Source organism: Phalacrocorax carbo, chromosome 1, assembly GCF_963921805.1.
Source record: "Phalacrocorax carbo chromosome 1, bPhaCar2.1, whole genome shotgun sequence".
Taxonomy (NCBI): Eukaryota; Metazoa; Chordata; class Aves; order Suliformes; family Phalacrocoracidae; genus Phalacrocorax; species Phalacrocorax carbo.
In genome coordinates this window covers 75,888,623-75,904,881 of record NC_087513.1, presented here as the reverse complement: position 1 = coordinate 75,904,881, position 16,259 = coordinate 75,888,623, and the positions used below count along the sequence as shown (strand labels likewise).

General features: G+C 42.1%; 1 protein-coding gene across 1 annotated transcript in view; it reads right to left on the bottom strand.

Moving 5' to 3' along the window:
- STK38L (serine/threonine kinase 38 like) overlaps positions 1 to 16,259 on the bottom strand; it is a 50,606-nt gene that overhangs the window by 22,727 nt on the left and 11,620 nt on the right. The window lies entirely within an intron of this gene.

The following is a 16,259-nucleotide window of genomic DNA, read 5'->3' as shown; positions in this document are numbered from 1 at the left end:
TGTAGATAAAGTACTTATAGGTCACTTATAGGTCAGGGCACATGGTCACTGAGCACTTAAAAACTAGGAAGAAAGAGTAAAGAAAGGCCACTCTCTTCAATAGCTTTCATCTTGAACCCAAAGAACTTGTATGTGCTAGAATGACACTTGTAACACTGAGAAAAGACATCTTAGGGCAGTCCTGAGTCCACTGCAGCCAGGGAAGATGAAAAAGGAAAAAAAAAAAGGCACAGTTTGTCCTAGGACTCACAACCTAGCTGGAAGAGGATTGAGGCACTTTAGGAGAGCCTCATGGATGGAAGCCACAAATAGAAGTGTCTCAGACCCACGCTCATTTGTTCAGGTTGTTTTGGGGTTGGTTTTGGAAAAATTACACATTACACAGAGCTACATACACTTCCTTTTGATTATTTACATAATCCTGTTTCACCAGAGGATTTTGAGGAAGACAAATGCCAAATTTGTTCAGGTTCATGATCTTCAAGCAGATCCTAATACCTTTTAAGGTAAACTGATTAAAAGTTTCACATAGCAGAAAACTTGTGCCTCCACACCAGACAGGAAGATCGCTTAATTCTGCTCTGGATTTTTTTGTTTTAGATTTGCCTGCTACCCTTTGAGAAGACAGCATTTCATCTTGTGGATTTTTAATTGGATTTGGTACAACAATAAGATATTTGTTGCCAGAAACGTGACTGCTGTGTCACAAATAAAGGTGGTTTATATCATTATGTAGATATTATTTTAGCTCTGTATTTTGGAACACACAAGACACCAGAGTTCTGAGAATAAAAATATCTCTCTCCATAGGTTTTAATAGCACTACAGCTGCTTCATGATGATGTCAATATTTCTATTTTTTAATCAATATTTTAACCCCTTTAATTTTCTAGTAAGGAAAGACAAGAGCTGTCAACTGTTAATAGTCTTTACTAAAAATGAAGGGGTTTATTCTTCACACAAACACATACCCCATACTGGACACTTCTTGAAAAATTGGAAAACTTGGCTCTGCTCTCTGTATTGAGTCTGTTATACAATATTACACTCTTTCTCCCTCGAGGTGGGAAAACAAATATGAAACAGGTATCTGAGAACATAACCTATAGCATGTTGACACACACAAATCTAACAGAGCAACTGCCAACGACATGCTAGCATCTGTGATTATTTCAAGAAATGACCCAATGGAGGAAAACCCAGCCTTCTGATCATTTTGGAGTGTCAGGATAGCATCACATTAACCCAGGCTTGAAATTGATTAACCTTTACTTAAGGTACAACCAGCACACTCACGCACCAGCAAGCAACAGGATATTCCATCCTTTGCATGTCTTGTATTCCTGGTAGGATAAAATAACACTGCAAGTTTGTTTCCAGTTAGTGTGTTGTGCCCATGCTCCTACAATCACAAATGCAGGTGTTACCAAATAGTAAATCTAAGCCACTTGATTTTTTATTAAGCCTGTACAAAGGAAACAATAATTCTGGCACTAGCACACCACGCCATAAGTAGCAAGGCTGACCCTCACTGTGGTTTTATAGTAGGAAAACAAAGACCAGAGCCCAAGCCGTAAGGCTAGCGAGCTCAGAGAAAGCTGTTTAACAGAGAAGAAACTTGTATCGACTTCACCGTCAAACCTTGGTGTAGCCCCACCAAAGCAGGAGGGATACATTGCCAGAAGTATTTGCTTCCAGCACCCCACGAACCCTGCGCACACACCACCAGCCCTGCTGCCAGACCACGCTGTACCACAGCAGAGCATTTCCTTGAGAGTTTACTTCACATTTGCTCAGTTTATAATAGGTGGCCCCAGTTAGTTCTGTTGTTGGGGGAGCAGAATTCAACTTTGTAAAACCAAGAAGTGCCCTGAGCTCTCCAGGTTCCCCAAAGTGGAAAAGAGCACACATCTGGCAGGAGACACAAAGCACTCTGCAAAATCCTGCATCAACTCACAGCGGAGAAAACCTCTTCATCCTTTTTCCGCCTGCCTCTCTGCTTCCACTAACAAACCCCCAAACCAAGCATAAATCCACTTCCCAGACAAGATATTCAGTTGGGAGTAACCAAGTAAAATCCTTAAGTGTGACCTTTATAAACAAATTATGCCAGAGGGGATGGGGGCAGGAAGGAAGCAGCTGCAAAATGGGACTTTTTATTGACACCACACTACTACTGACCTCAGCACATTAACGGGAACATTTTGAAAAGGTGCCACCCATAGTTCTTGGAAATGCCCTCGAACAACTACCAAATTCATGCCATTTGCATAATGGAACCATTCTATTCCTGCTGAATCTCCAGCCTTCCATTAGGCTCCCTGGACCACGAAGGTGGTCATATTAACCAGCCAGATGTATTTAGCCAAAACTCCTCTGGCTGATGAAGACCAGAGACCTTACTTTCCGAAGAGCCTGTTACTTTGGAAAAAATGATACACCACCGGCTGTGAATGAGAGAGTCATCAAACCGACCTAATCGACAGGAGACATTGAGCAGTGCGCAGCCTGCGGGACAACCTCTCGGAGCTGCCAGGAGCAGAGATGCCATATGTGCTGCTTGGCCCAGAAATCGAGCCTGTGCCTCCTGGACGGTTGGCTGAACTCACAGCACGAGCCCTTCTCCTGATGCCTGCTCTGCTCAGCAGCAAGCGTGTCTGGTGTGGGCACAGGAGAGAGGGGGATGAGGAACTACAGGTGTGGGGTGACCAGGGACATCTTGCCCCAAGAGGCAGGTGGGACAGCAGCATAGCAGAGAGGAGATGAAGGATATTGCTGAAGGGCAAGGGAGAGCAGGGTACAGCAGCAGAAAGGGGACAGCAGGCCCAGTGATAACAAGCTGGAGTTGAGTCTCCTTTGAGCAAGTCTGTCCTGACTAACCCTTTCCTTTCTGGTAGAAAAATGCTGCCTGGTCCAAGTGTATGTCTGATCTTTTTATTCCCATATCTTTCCTGACTGGGAAGCAGAGAAACACCAAGCAGCGTTTACTACAACTTCAGTCTGTGCTCCCATCTATCACAACAGCTCTAAGTCAAACCCTTGACTGATTTTCCTGAAAGCATTTCCACTGTTGAAAATCCCACACCCAGCTTCTGCTATACAACTGGTAATCCAAAACTTACATCCCCTCCAGGGTGCTTCTTGGCAGCTCCCACAGCCCGTTATTAATGTTTTCATATTAGACTATTGGATTCCGGCTCTGGTTAATCAGAGCAAAATCACTGAGGCATCCAATCCCACCTGCTACAACTCAGAAGAGGAGAGAGGAAAGAAATCAAGGCACCTGGAGAACTGTTCTCCCCTGAAAGAAACACTTAGCACCTTGCAGGATCAGTTTCTAATCAGGAAGGGATGAGAGCACAAAATCCAAGCCTCCCGCATATCTCCTCCAGCCTCCACAGCTCCGCCTTGGGACATCCAGGATGTGTAAAGAAGAGAGTGAGCAGAGAGCTGTCACTTGGAAGGAAGAAGGTTTGACACCCTCAGTAATTTTAGAGCCTATTTCTACATATCCAGGTAGCTCTAGACTTTGAAGAGAAACGGATAATGAGGATGAAAGAGGATCCTGACATAGATGGGCTACAAGATCAAGAAATTTGCTTTATTACCCCATGGCATACTTTCCAGCCTGTAAAATGGAGCAACAGGACAGGGATGTGGAGTAAAGAGCATAATCATAGCACTTCACAAAACATTTGAACTGTAGTAATGGTGAAGATTCAAATGCTTTGGTAGACAAAAGGAAAAAAAGAAACAAACAGAACACCAAAAAAACCAACACCCCTCCCAAACAGATACGTTCATCATTTCATATCCTTCTAACATATTCTTCCAACCTTTCACGTTTACTTTTTTAATGATTTCTCACTTCAGTGAGACTATAAATATGTGAGAGTATGCTAGCAGCAGTGAAAACTGAAACCAATCTTTCTAGCTATCTTCCTTCTTAGAGGGTTTCATGTTTCTCAGGATACTACAGTAACCTGTTTGATCAATTCTCGCTTTCTCTTACACAGATTGCCAGGAAAAGAGCAAGTCTGTGCCAGTTAGATAGCGGCGGGTATCACGACCAGGCTTTGCTTCTGTTAGAACAGGTCTGAAGGTGCCAGTCTCGTTACAGACAAGTCTCCTGTACAACTGTGTTACATGTATAGCTCATTCTTAGTATCAAATAAGGCTGGATCTATACTATAAAATTAATCTGGACCCAAGACACACAACAGAAATACCATTCTTATTTTTGAAACCATGTGTGTAGTATAATTATACAGCAACCCTAAAATAAGTTTGTTCTAGAATCACTACTTAGTGCGTATTTAAGTTAGGTAGCAAACACCATGTACAGTTCTCCGAGAAAAAAAAACACCTTCCCCCCCATGACAGAACAATGCTACTTACATCACGCTGCTGGGTCTCCGATTTGGATTTAAAATTTAAAGCTACACACACATTCAGCAGGACAGGGAACACCAATCCTTCCTCCCAAAACAGCTACATCACCTCACAGAAAGGCCGATAGTAGTTTTCATTTGTACACCCAAGCATGCCCCTAAAGCCCAGCAGTTAGGAAGGCAGTTCGCTATTGCAGTAAAAAAAGGTAAAACTGCAAAGTTTATAAAGTTTCCATTTACATTCCAGGGGAATTTGGCTCTTGAGTGAAAGCCTCTGGGTAAGGCAGATACTGAAACATACTTCTGCCTTTCAAAGTTCCCATTTTCTCAGAATGAGATATTTTGTCATTCAACTTGCTCCTGAAATGAAGCATTCAAATGGCATTTTTTCAAGAATTAGAAGGTAAAAGAGAAATGAGAGATAGGCTTTCAGTGCCAGACCTGTTCCAAAGTAAACACATACAGCTCAATAGAGTGAGTACCTTCAGAGAAACGCCAGCTATCACCACTGTGCGTAGCGCCGGAGCTCTTCTGGGTGAGAAGCTAGTATAGACTTAGTAACACTGCTTGGCTCCTTACAGACAACACAGCAAAGCAACTCGCAAAACTGGGCACTAAAAATGACTGGCAACAAGGATTATATTTAAAAAATAAAGTGCTATCTAGGAAAGCAGCACGGATACAACAAGGCTTCAAGTATGAGCGCCAGCCCTGCTGTCTCCAAATTGTTTGGATTCTCTTAAAGAGAGACAGGAGATACAGATAAATATATACGAAAAAACCCAACCCACCAAACACAAATAACAGCATGATTCACACCAAAAGGCAGTGGGCAGGGACAGATAAATGAAATAAGCAACCAAAGGCTCAGCAGGACGAGGTGGTGTGACATACCAGCAAGAGCGAGGGGAGGAGCAGCAGCTGGAGCATGGAGCAGCAGCCGCCCAGGCACCCTGGGCAACTTCTGAAACATGCAACTGTACGTGGTATGAGCTGACACGCAAACAGAAGGCAAAGATAAAAATGTTGTACTACAGCTGATAGCTCCAATGATGAAACAGAATGAGAAAGTGGTCATATTGGGTATCAGCCCGGAGGGAAAATTACTTTCTGCACTACAGCTTCTGTTAGCACAAATTTGGCAACTGCACTGTGCATGTTTTTACCATCCAATTGTTTATACCAAACCTCCTCCTGGAGAGGTTCCCTGCCTTCTTTTTCTATAACCCACTTTAAATCCACTTCCAACGCTTTTGAGAAACCTCCAGAAACAAACAAAACACTATAGGATACTGAAGTCTCTGAGCAGCAAGCAAATAAGAAAATCCCACTACTCCAATCTAGGTCAATTATGGGCCAATATTTTTCAACACTCGGAGCCTGATCTTAATGCTCGTATTATTACGAATAAATATTTCCATGTTCAGAACAGACCCTTGTTCAAAGGCCACTTATGTCTATTAAAAAACCCTTCAGCTCCATAGGTTTTTGACCTAATACTCCTATTCTTGGCATCTGGATGATGGTAGCTGTGCTACTGCTCTTATTGAAGTTCACAGTTATCAGATCAGCATGTTTGTCATGTTTGCTCAGGGGTATGTTTCAGAAAGAAAAATAAATATTATGTTCCTACATAATTCATGTTTTCAGTAGTATCTCCATTCATAAGTCCCTATTTTATTTAATGTGCTACCTGAAGGAAGCAACATTCCCTGCCAAATACAGCAAATCAGATACTTCACACAGAGATTCTTCTTTGACGTTATTGCCAAGACCAGATCTCTCTGACACCCTCCGGTTTTTACAACAGTCCCCATCTGAGAAGGGAAAACAACAAGACTGCAACAAGCTGTCACTGACACTTTAGCATTTCATTTACCTCACTTATATACTTCATTTCCTTTAGTTTGTTATTCATTCCCCAGTGTGTGTTATGTTCTAGTAAGTTTTGCTACTTTAAAGTCACAGAATGAATTACATTTGTTCTATTTAAAGTAGCACTAAGAAACCGAGTAAAATTAGCCCTGTTGGAACAGGCTTTGCTATTTAAAAGCAAAAGATGTTCAAATGTTTTAGCCATTTTAAGTCATTCTTGCGTTCCCCATGGAGCGTCTGGGTGAGTCGCCCATTATAGTCACGGCTAAAAGCAGAGCGTGCTCCATGGCTCACCCAGCCCCAGCTCACAAACCAGAAAGAGCAGGCACTCCCAGTGCCCTGTCCCCACAACTGTGAGAAAACCTTGAGGAGACATTCACAGACACGCATGACTCGGGGATGGAAACGCTGCACAGATCCTGCAGCCTTGGTGGCTGTTGCCCTTCTGGGACTGGTGACACCAGGGAAACCCAGGGGGCTGCAAGGCCCAGAGAGCAACTCGGGGCATCAGTGTCTGGCTCCAGCATGTCCCCTAAACTCCAGAAGAGTTTTTCACCTGGTACACCCAAGAAAGAGATGCTTTCAAAGTGAAGAAAGTTACTTTCTTATCTTGGGGTAGACTCCTAAACCTATAAATACCCCAAAACATAAAGGAGGGGGCAAAAAAACCCTCCAAAACACACCCCACCCCCCCAGCAAAGGCCACAGTTGTACGCACACTGTAAGCTGGCATTAGCCAGTACTGTTTCTGAAAGAAGCCATCCCACTTTCCATCAAACCATCTGTTTGCTTCTCTCCCGCTGCCACTCGATGCTTTGTGTCAGCACCAGAAGCTGTGTAACCCACATTTAGGAACCGCACTGAGCTAAAACAATTTCTTTTAAAACAGTTTTGCTGAGGCTGGTTTCACCTGCGTTGACTGAAAATGGTCACCCCTCCCCAGGCTGAGCCTCTTCATTCCACCCCATGATGTTTGTCGGAAATCCAGAAGTAAGCAACAGGGCCTTGTCTTTGAATTTGGCTCACAGAAATTAATCTCACAAATCTTTCCAACATACCCGCAGTAATGATAAGGAAATATTTCCTAATATGGAATAAAAACTGAATATTGGAGTTGTGCTGCACTCCAGGATTTCCTGCTATTCAACAAAGCCAAGCAGCAGAAGTCTCCCATGAATAGCGGCCGTGATTCAGTTCTCTGCTACTTTCAATGGCAGCAAGCACAGCCGGCAAACAGAAATTTGTCTCCCTGATAGTAAAAGTTACAAGCTGGGTGAAATGTATGCATATACAAAATAAATATATATGTTTACAGGCTTATATATATAAGTTATGTATATCTATGCCTCTATAAAATATATGCATTTTGTTTTCTTCCTTTTAGAGCTAATCTTTTGTCCACTTCAAGTAGCAAAGAAACTTTTGATCCAAACAGTATAACCTTTGCTTTCACTAACAATGGGAGACTGATGACCTAAAGTTTAGAAATACAAACTGACTAGTAAGGTCACTTCCATCTCTGCTCCACTTGCCTCAACCTTTGGCGATACAATTACATTCTTTATGCTCCACTATCAATAGCTCTGTCCTAAAGTTAAGAGTACATTTTGAGACATCCTGTACTTAGAACACTCAGTGTTGAATGACTTGCAATGACATACCAAAATCTTCTTGAGCTCGGTCCTTTCAAATAACTATTTTCTTTACAGGAGGGCTTTTTAATACAATCCAGTCACTGGGGTTTTAGCAGTACCTACTCAAATTGCTTTACTGTGCATGCATGCATAGCTGCAAGACAGGACTCCTCCACCCACCCCGTTAACTTCATCTGGAGAGAGAGGAGGAAACAGAGAGGTTGTACTTCTGTGCCATCAGCAAGAACGGAGGTCTGGAGCTAGGAACAGGAAGGGAATAGAGGTGCTGGTGTATCCACACACTGCTCTGTCTTCCAAGTAGTGCTCCAAATGGGAGGTCAGCTCAGGACAACACCTGGGGCAACTAAACAAAGCACAAGACATGAGGAGGAAACTAGACTTGCAGTCGCATGCAGCCACCCCTCTCTTCCAGGGTTTATCACAGCATCTGAATTGATGCATTTTAATTTATTGGCAACAAGATAAATCGGTAGCTTGCTGAGATGCTAGCAGTGCTGTGCAGTGAAATGATCTTTCATAGTTTGCTTTAGCTTACTTATATCTTCCCTTTCTCGTGGCTCTCCCCAGGTTTCAGAGTGCTGCAAATCTTTGTCCTCTTAGAAGTGTCTAAAAACAGGAAACTCTTCTATCTACTGAAGTAATTGCATTCCTGTGCACTTAAGTGTTTTCTCAGCTTTCAGGAGACATTTGCATCGAGGCATATTCAAGAGAAAACATTGTTTAAGATCTGCTAAATTAACAGGCATTAAAAAGCTCACGCTAAATATTTTGCTGCAATGTTTTGGATCGTGAAATAATTACCAACAGAGCAAGGTCAATGATCAGAAGTCTGCTTCCTCCTCAATTATTGGTTTTCTGGATAAAATTACACTCAGGTCTGTGAAAGATACGTCCCACTCCAAAACATGTACAACTGTCTAAGAGTAAAATTCAGTCACAGTTGATTTCTCTCCATCTGGCTCTTTCATGACCAAGAGACACAACTTCGGACAGAAGTAAAGAATAAGAGAAGCTTCTAACATGGCACCTGCATAAAGTTTCCTTGAAATTGTATGACATTTTCAGCTTTGATCCAAGAAACTCTACTCCCAGATTTCAGGGACGCTGTAAAGCCTTTTATTTTCTAAGGAGCCTAGGGAGGCAGGAGCAGAGCAGGGCTTCGCCTTTGGGAACTAGGAGGGACTTTTGCATTGGAGAATGCTGGAAGAGAAGAGGGCACTAAGTTTGTTTTTCTTTTTACTGATATAAGTTCAAATCCCTGGCTCTTTCTAGGCTCTTTTTAAGATCACAGCAATCAAATTAAGTATAGTAATTACACATAAGCCTGTGCCAGCAAAGGAGCTGACTGCTAAATGAGATGTGGAACACCAGTGACAGGCTATGGCCTGTGCAATGCCTGTCGTCAGGGTTAATGAGCACAACAGATCCCTCTGGCCTTAAAAAGCAGCAGAAGCAGGTAGGGCATCTTGTTAGTCTATGCAATACTGGAAAGCAGATGTTTGCCCGTTCAAATCCCACTACAACAGTTCATTTCTTTAACTATGATTTTTGGAGCAAGAGACAACTGTTGGCACATAAAGCAGACTACCTTGATGAGGCCCAGGATACACACAGCTGAGAAGATGTGTGCAGTCTCTTGATGTAAGAGAGGAATATATGGTACCATCTTCCTAGTGCCTGAAGCTGGGAAGCAGGTTTGGAACGGTGGGGATGCAGCTGTGCCATACTCTTACCACCAAATCATTAAGAGCTCTAGCCATGCAAAGGTGGAGAAAGAAATATTATTTCATGAAGGAACCATGATGGCAATATCTGATCCCTAGAGTGATAACAAGGTCATCTGAAAAGAGAAAATATTCTGCCTTATTATCAGACTGGTTTAGGGGACAACAGTCAATACAAGTGTTTTTCCATTTCAACATCTATATCACTTTCAGAAGAAAAATACACTGTTAAGTGGGTAGCTGGAGCTTATGCTTCTGAGATTTAGAGGTTTAGGAATAGAGGAAAACATCACTTTCAGTGGCAAACTCACAGAGCCTTGCCTTCGTGCAATCTGAGAGTCTTCCGGCAGCCTATTGCTTAATCTCCCAACTGCTCATTTCCTCTAGGGCTGAAAAGTGACCAGAGGAGTGCTTTGTTATGGATATGCATATATAGATATAATCCCTCCAACACAATCACATATCCACCCTTCTAGGAAGATAAGAGAAAGGCAAAAAGGAAATAAAAGATTTGCACCTAGGTGTAAGATGATGAGGTTTGTGATGGGCATTAGCTCCCTGTGGAAGGTAATTCTCCAGTCTTGGCCTGGGAAAGCTCACTCAAAATGGGTGGTGTTTTCCTCTAAATTAATCTCAGAGATTTGATTCAATTATCTGTTTTCCTAGTCAAAGGACAAGAGAGGCAAAAGCAGGGTGTGGACAAAAGCTCTGGCTATATCCAGCTGCAAGAGAAAGTGAGAGGGAAAAGGAACAGAGGATATCTGCTTAAGTTCCTAAAAGATACTAAGGCTGTATGTAGCTGCTATGCTACAGTTAAGCATGCAAGAATGGATATATTTCCAAATTAAAAAAATCTTAGAGGCTAGTTTCAAATTATTTCAAGATGAAATAATTTATGGCAAGTCTAAGAGAACAAGACAACCACCTCTCTAGGAGCAAACCTCTCCCACCAAGAAAGCCTTCATAACAGTCTTGTAGCATGTCCTGAGAGCTAAGCATGCTCTTGACTGAGAAAAGGAGCAAGACTTATCAGTAAGAAGGACTATTCATGGAACACAGGTCACCTCATACAAAGATATGGGCTTTACAGGAAAGTAGAATGAAAAGCAACACTTAATGTTCCTGCAGAATGGCTCTCACTGTTCCTTTTCAAGGTACAAGTCTCTGTTGCCCTGTAAGGTAACTAAGCGTCATTGTGCCTCCATTTCTGTATCTGTCAAGCGGAGACAAAGACAAGCAGAGGTACCTGCAGGAAATTCAAACAGAAATACCAGTTTAGTGCAAACAATGTGTAAAGATGGAGACTGGTGGAGTGGCGAATAAAAAAGTCCTTCGGGCAGCAGCCTGAATTGCTTGACAAGTTGGATACAACCAGCTATTTCCCATAAATAGTAACCAGAGAAAAACCCAAATAAGCTGTAGGAAGAATGAGATCATTTCCATTTTTGAAATATTATTTAACATTAACATTTCCTTACGGGGATGGGCCCCATGCACAAGGCCCTTACACAGAAAGAATAGACATTGCTGCCAAGGTCTGTTTCAAGGAGTGCCAATGCAGGTCTATGAATCACTTGTTAGAGAGACCTCCCTCTCACTTTGCTGACCCCCACCCAGTCCCGGCCATGCATTCCTACAGTTTTCCCAATAATACAGCCACAGCCACAGCCACAGGCGAGTTGGATAAACTCATCAGCCTGACAAACCTAAGCTACCAACCACTCCCATCCCCTTGTAAAAAGGAGACCATTCTTCCATAAAATCAGCAGGTTGGTTTGTCCCACCCTCCAGCTACACAACTGCTAAGTTCCATGAAAGCAGCATAATGAAACATGGATAGGCACAGAGGACAAGGGGGATAACAGCACTGTCCCTTTTGCAGGCATCCAAATTTGGACTACATCCAAGCAGGTTTGGATAAACTTCTGGTGATGGGAGGACAGGACCGTCCCTTTTCACAGTGGCCAGTAATTCAGATTGGGTACAACCTAAAACCCAGAGCCCAACCATGACAACAGTTAAAGAGATGCTCTCACCAATGAGTAACATTTTTCTTGCACCAACTTTTGCTGGCTCCATTTGGAAATGGGCTGATGGAGAGGAGAGCTTTACACAGCTTTCAAAAGACAGTCTGGGACTACTTTCTCACATCCCCTTTACTTTAAGCTGCAACACTAGGGAACTCATCAATATCAAATGAATTGTGAACGGTTATGGTGAGGCTGATCATGATGAACAGCTGAACACTGGTCCCCTAGATGGTGTATCATACTCTTTGTAGATAGGGTCATAAAGACCAGGAACGGTTTGTACTATGTGCTGCTCACCCAAAGAATGCCGAGAGGAAAACCTGGTATTTGACCTACAGTAACATACCAGCAACATCCACCTTAAGGCCCACCTAATTTCTCACTCATTCCTTAATGCAACTCCTCTCATTCTACCCGACGACTCTACCAAAAGAGTTTCCAGTGAAGGTATCCCTAACACAACCTCTAGTGGTGACAAATCTTTCTGCAAGATAAAACCATATTAAATTCCTGGTATTTGACAATGGTACAAGTGCTGAAGTAATGAATATTTTGAGTTTTCTTTTTCTAATTGCATATGATGTATGTACAGAGGAAGGACGCTCTTGCAGCTACCACATAGGAAACTGCATTAAGTAACGAATCCAGTAATGATCTGGATTCTGTTTCCCATGTGCAAAAACAAACTGTACAAAAAAAAAAGAAAAAAATGCACTCAGGGTGCCTCAGCTACCCTACATGAAAACAAACATAACATTCCTGTACCTAGCAGGTCATGTTAGGAGACTTAATGAGTTCATATGCACAAAGAACCTGGGCTCTTAAGAGAAAAGATGCTAAAGAAGTATTTAAAAATTACATAACTCATTCTGAAAATTCATTATTTAACCTGGCCCCAAAACTTGAGGCAGGCACATGGCTGCTTCTTCGTCATTGCACTTCTAAGCTACCCATTCAATCAGACTGGACCACCAGTTAAGTACTATAGTCAACTGCAGAAGAGGCATTAATCTGTATACTGTGGATTTGGAAGGGTGTGTGGCAAGATAAGCAACTGAGATGTTTTTCACTGTTCCAAGGACAGGGCTGAAGTCTCCATTCTGATTTCAGAAAGCAGAGGAAATATATGGGTAAAGGCAATAGAAAGGACAGTTAAATATTAATACGCTGCAAGTGGCCAGGTTTGGTGATAAAGTCTCCAAGTTGAGCTACACTCAGGCTTGGCAAAATGTTGCTATTGTGAATCCAGCTGAAAGCATTCATTTGACTCCCCAGTCAATGTTTACACATTCTGTTGCTCATATGCAAATAACATTAATCAGATATCTTTTAAAGTCCTGATAAATGGGCAACATTTGGGAAGTTTTACCAGTTTCCCAGGAAAGCCACACATAATATCCGGAATGTAGTTTGTCTCATTGATATAGCACAGGGTAAGAGAGAATGCTTCCCCATGTCATGAATCACTAGGAAGCAGCTGCTCTGCTATAGTCCCTTCACTTCTTATGAAAATATAAAGAGCACTAACAAAATAGGGAGTCTAATAATGCAGAATTAGTACAGAATCAAAAACATTTACATTTGTGGTTCCTCAGAAAATTATTGCTTCAGTTGAGTCTTAAAATACATTTCAACTTGCATTCATTTACAAGTAGAAAACCGAGTGAAATCCCTTATTTTAGAACTACCCTGGCAGTCAGAAAAGGCGTGTGCAAAAACAAGCACTTTTTACTTCGCAGATCATGCCCTGATTGATATTGAGCCCTACCTACCTCCCTAGCCCAGTTGCATAAGAGAAATTTCATTATTCTCCCCAGGTCTAAGATGATAACACAGGGATGGAAGCAAGATCTAGAGGCTAGTCTGTCTTTTCTGTGCATCCCCTTGAGTGAAATCTTGCTAAATATATCAGTAATAAAATAAACTACGGAAATTTCAGCAAATCCTAAAAGCACAGGGAAGCTGCTGTGCTGGTAGCCTCCAGAAAAGAAGGTATGCCCTCCCTGTTCCCAGCATGCCCGAAGTTGCAAAGATTTCTTGGGGTTGCTACTAAGCCTCAAGCTGCTTTCCTCTCCTTTGGGTTATTACTCATGTTAATAATGCCAGAGAGCATCTTCATCTTCCAGTGAACTGGAGCTCCAAGCTTTATTCTGCTTCCTCATTTGATATACCTGCCTCACAGCTTTCAAGCAAATTATGTTTTGCCCTTTTAAATTATTTTCCATTCAGGTCTCAAGGTACTTTGCAAAACTAAGACAGAAAGCATATCACCTTAGTAAAGCAACTCAGCAACTGTATCACAGCTGACTATGAAGTAAATAAACCCAGGCCCAAGAAGAACTTGACCAGAGAACCCTTCCTTGTAACAAGTGTCTATAGGGAGCAGACCCTGTTCCATCTCTACCCATTTGTTAGAAGGAATATATCCAAGGTAGCATATAGGTTTATATAGCACTCTCCACATATAGCTTTCAAAATATGATGACAATTTCAATCTGATTTTAGAGATGGGGAAAAGTGAGGTACAAACAATTAATCAGATCTGCCAAAATAAAAAATAATATAAAAAACTCAACTATGCAGTGCCACACCAGCATCTGAAGCACAAAGTGTAACTTGTAGGAGCTGCCAGAAACCTGAAGGAAGAGCTGAGACACAGAATTGCTGCATTAGTTCTGACTCTTACCTTGAGCTTAGTATTACAGTCAGATCAGGTCAGCACTGGGGAAAGGTAAGCTGTTTCTCAGGCAAGCCTTCACACAGATATATGTTTGAAAAATAAAATGTGTGCACTTAAGGAATATAAAAATGTTTTATGGAATCCTATTTTTAACACTAAGTGGCACAACGAACTATGGGAAAAACCAGAATTACAGCAGGAAACAGAAAAGCTCGGTTGACCAGAGCCCGGTGTTTTTCAGAGGTGCAACGGCAGACAAGCTCTGCCTACTTACACTGGTGTTTACACCAGGCTCCGGGGCTTTTGCAGCTGCTATTGAGGAAGCACATTCTTCACACCCTACTGGAGAAAAACAAATGGATTCTAACTACGCTGTTGGCAAAACAAAAGGAGTCTGTGAGTTCACAGGTTTTTGCATGCACCTGCAGGGATATTCTACTAAGGTGAATCCAGCAGGATTTTATTATTGTTGAAATTTCAACTGGCATAAGAAACTACTCAGAAGTCACACAGCAGCATCACAGCATATATGCACATTTGAAGCTGCACAACTGGAAGTCCACCCAGGCCTTGCCTGTTCCAGTCTTTTTCTCCTGAAAAACTTGTTAACCTCTGTTGTACCAGCTGCAGTAGCAGAGTCCTAAAATAGCTGCCCACGCAGAAGGTAGAAGCAAATATCATCTACTGCTTTTTCATCTCCACTGACTACAGAGGATGGTTAAGACGAATAACTGGCTTGGATGTGCAACTGGAATTAATCTTTGGATTTCGCAGTTTGCTTCTCCTGATCATCTCAAAAGCCTGTAACTCTTGGCCATGTCTGTAACAGCCTTCTCAAGCACTTTTAGAAACCCAGCCTCACCAAATAGTAGCCTTCCAGCAAATGGCTGTGAATTACAGTTAAAATATGTTTCAAGGGCCAAATGAAGCAAGCAAAACAGGTGACATCCCTCCCCCATCCCCATCTGCAACACAGACCACTGGACTCTCCAGCAAAGGAGGACCAGGCAACTGTCTGTAATAAGGATAGACCCAGCTCCCAGACTTAGAATTTGAATCCAACTGTGGTTTGAGCATCTTGTCATTTTCACATCCTTTCATTCTGGGCACCTCACAGACAGTAAAAATATTCTCCACATAAAGAAACGAGATGAAGCTCCGAAGCTCTATATATAATGTTTGCTAAAAATACCTCTTTGGAGGCATCCTTTGCCAAATAAGTGCCAAAACTTCAAAGGCTGAAGTATAATGTTGAAATATTTGCAACGCAAGTTTGTTATGTTTCTTGTGAAGCATGGCTGGCTGTAGGAGATCACATCTTTCAGCTGAAAGACCTGGTCCAGGCAATAACTGGAAATAGCTCCTTGGTGGCTTACGTGAAATGAGTCTCAGTCCAGTTCTCAATAAGTTAGGAATCACATCACAAAAGCATCTGTTAGAGTCACTTCCTGTGTTGATACCATTCTAAAGGCCAAGGACTGAATAAGGTGGGGAAAATTAATTACCCCCCCTCAGAATAGCACGTTCAAAACATGAATTGCTTTTACCCAGCATCTTTGGTGAAAGCAACCCAGTGTGTTTTTACAAAATATGGACTAATCTACATATTTAAGTAATATATGTAACCCCTCACTTTCCCAGTAGGAAAAACCAAGACCTGCTGACTTTCAACATGCCAGAGCCATGCAAAAGGAGAGCAGCCAACAGCAATATTCGCATCCCACATGCTAACTAAATTTCTGCTTAGCAGAGCCAATAAAAGTTTAAGAGCTCCCAAGAGTTCTTCTTTAAGAAAATTTAGCATACAAACATAGGCTTATCTTGAACAAACCACTCAATTTCAAGGACTCACATCATTAGGAATATTTGCCTTGCCTCTTGCTAGTAAAGGGGCATGAAGCAAG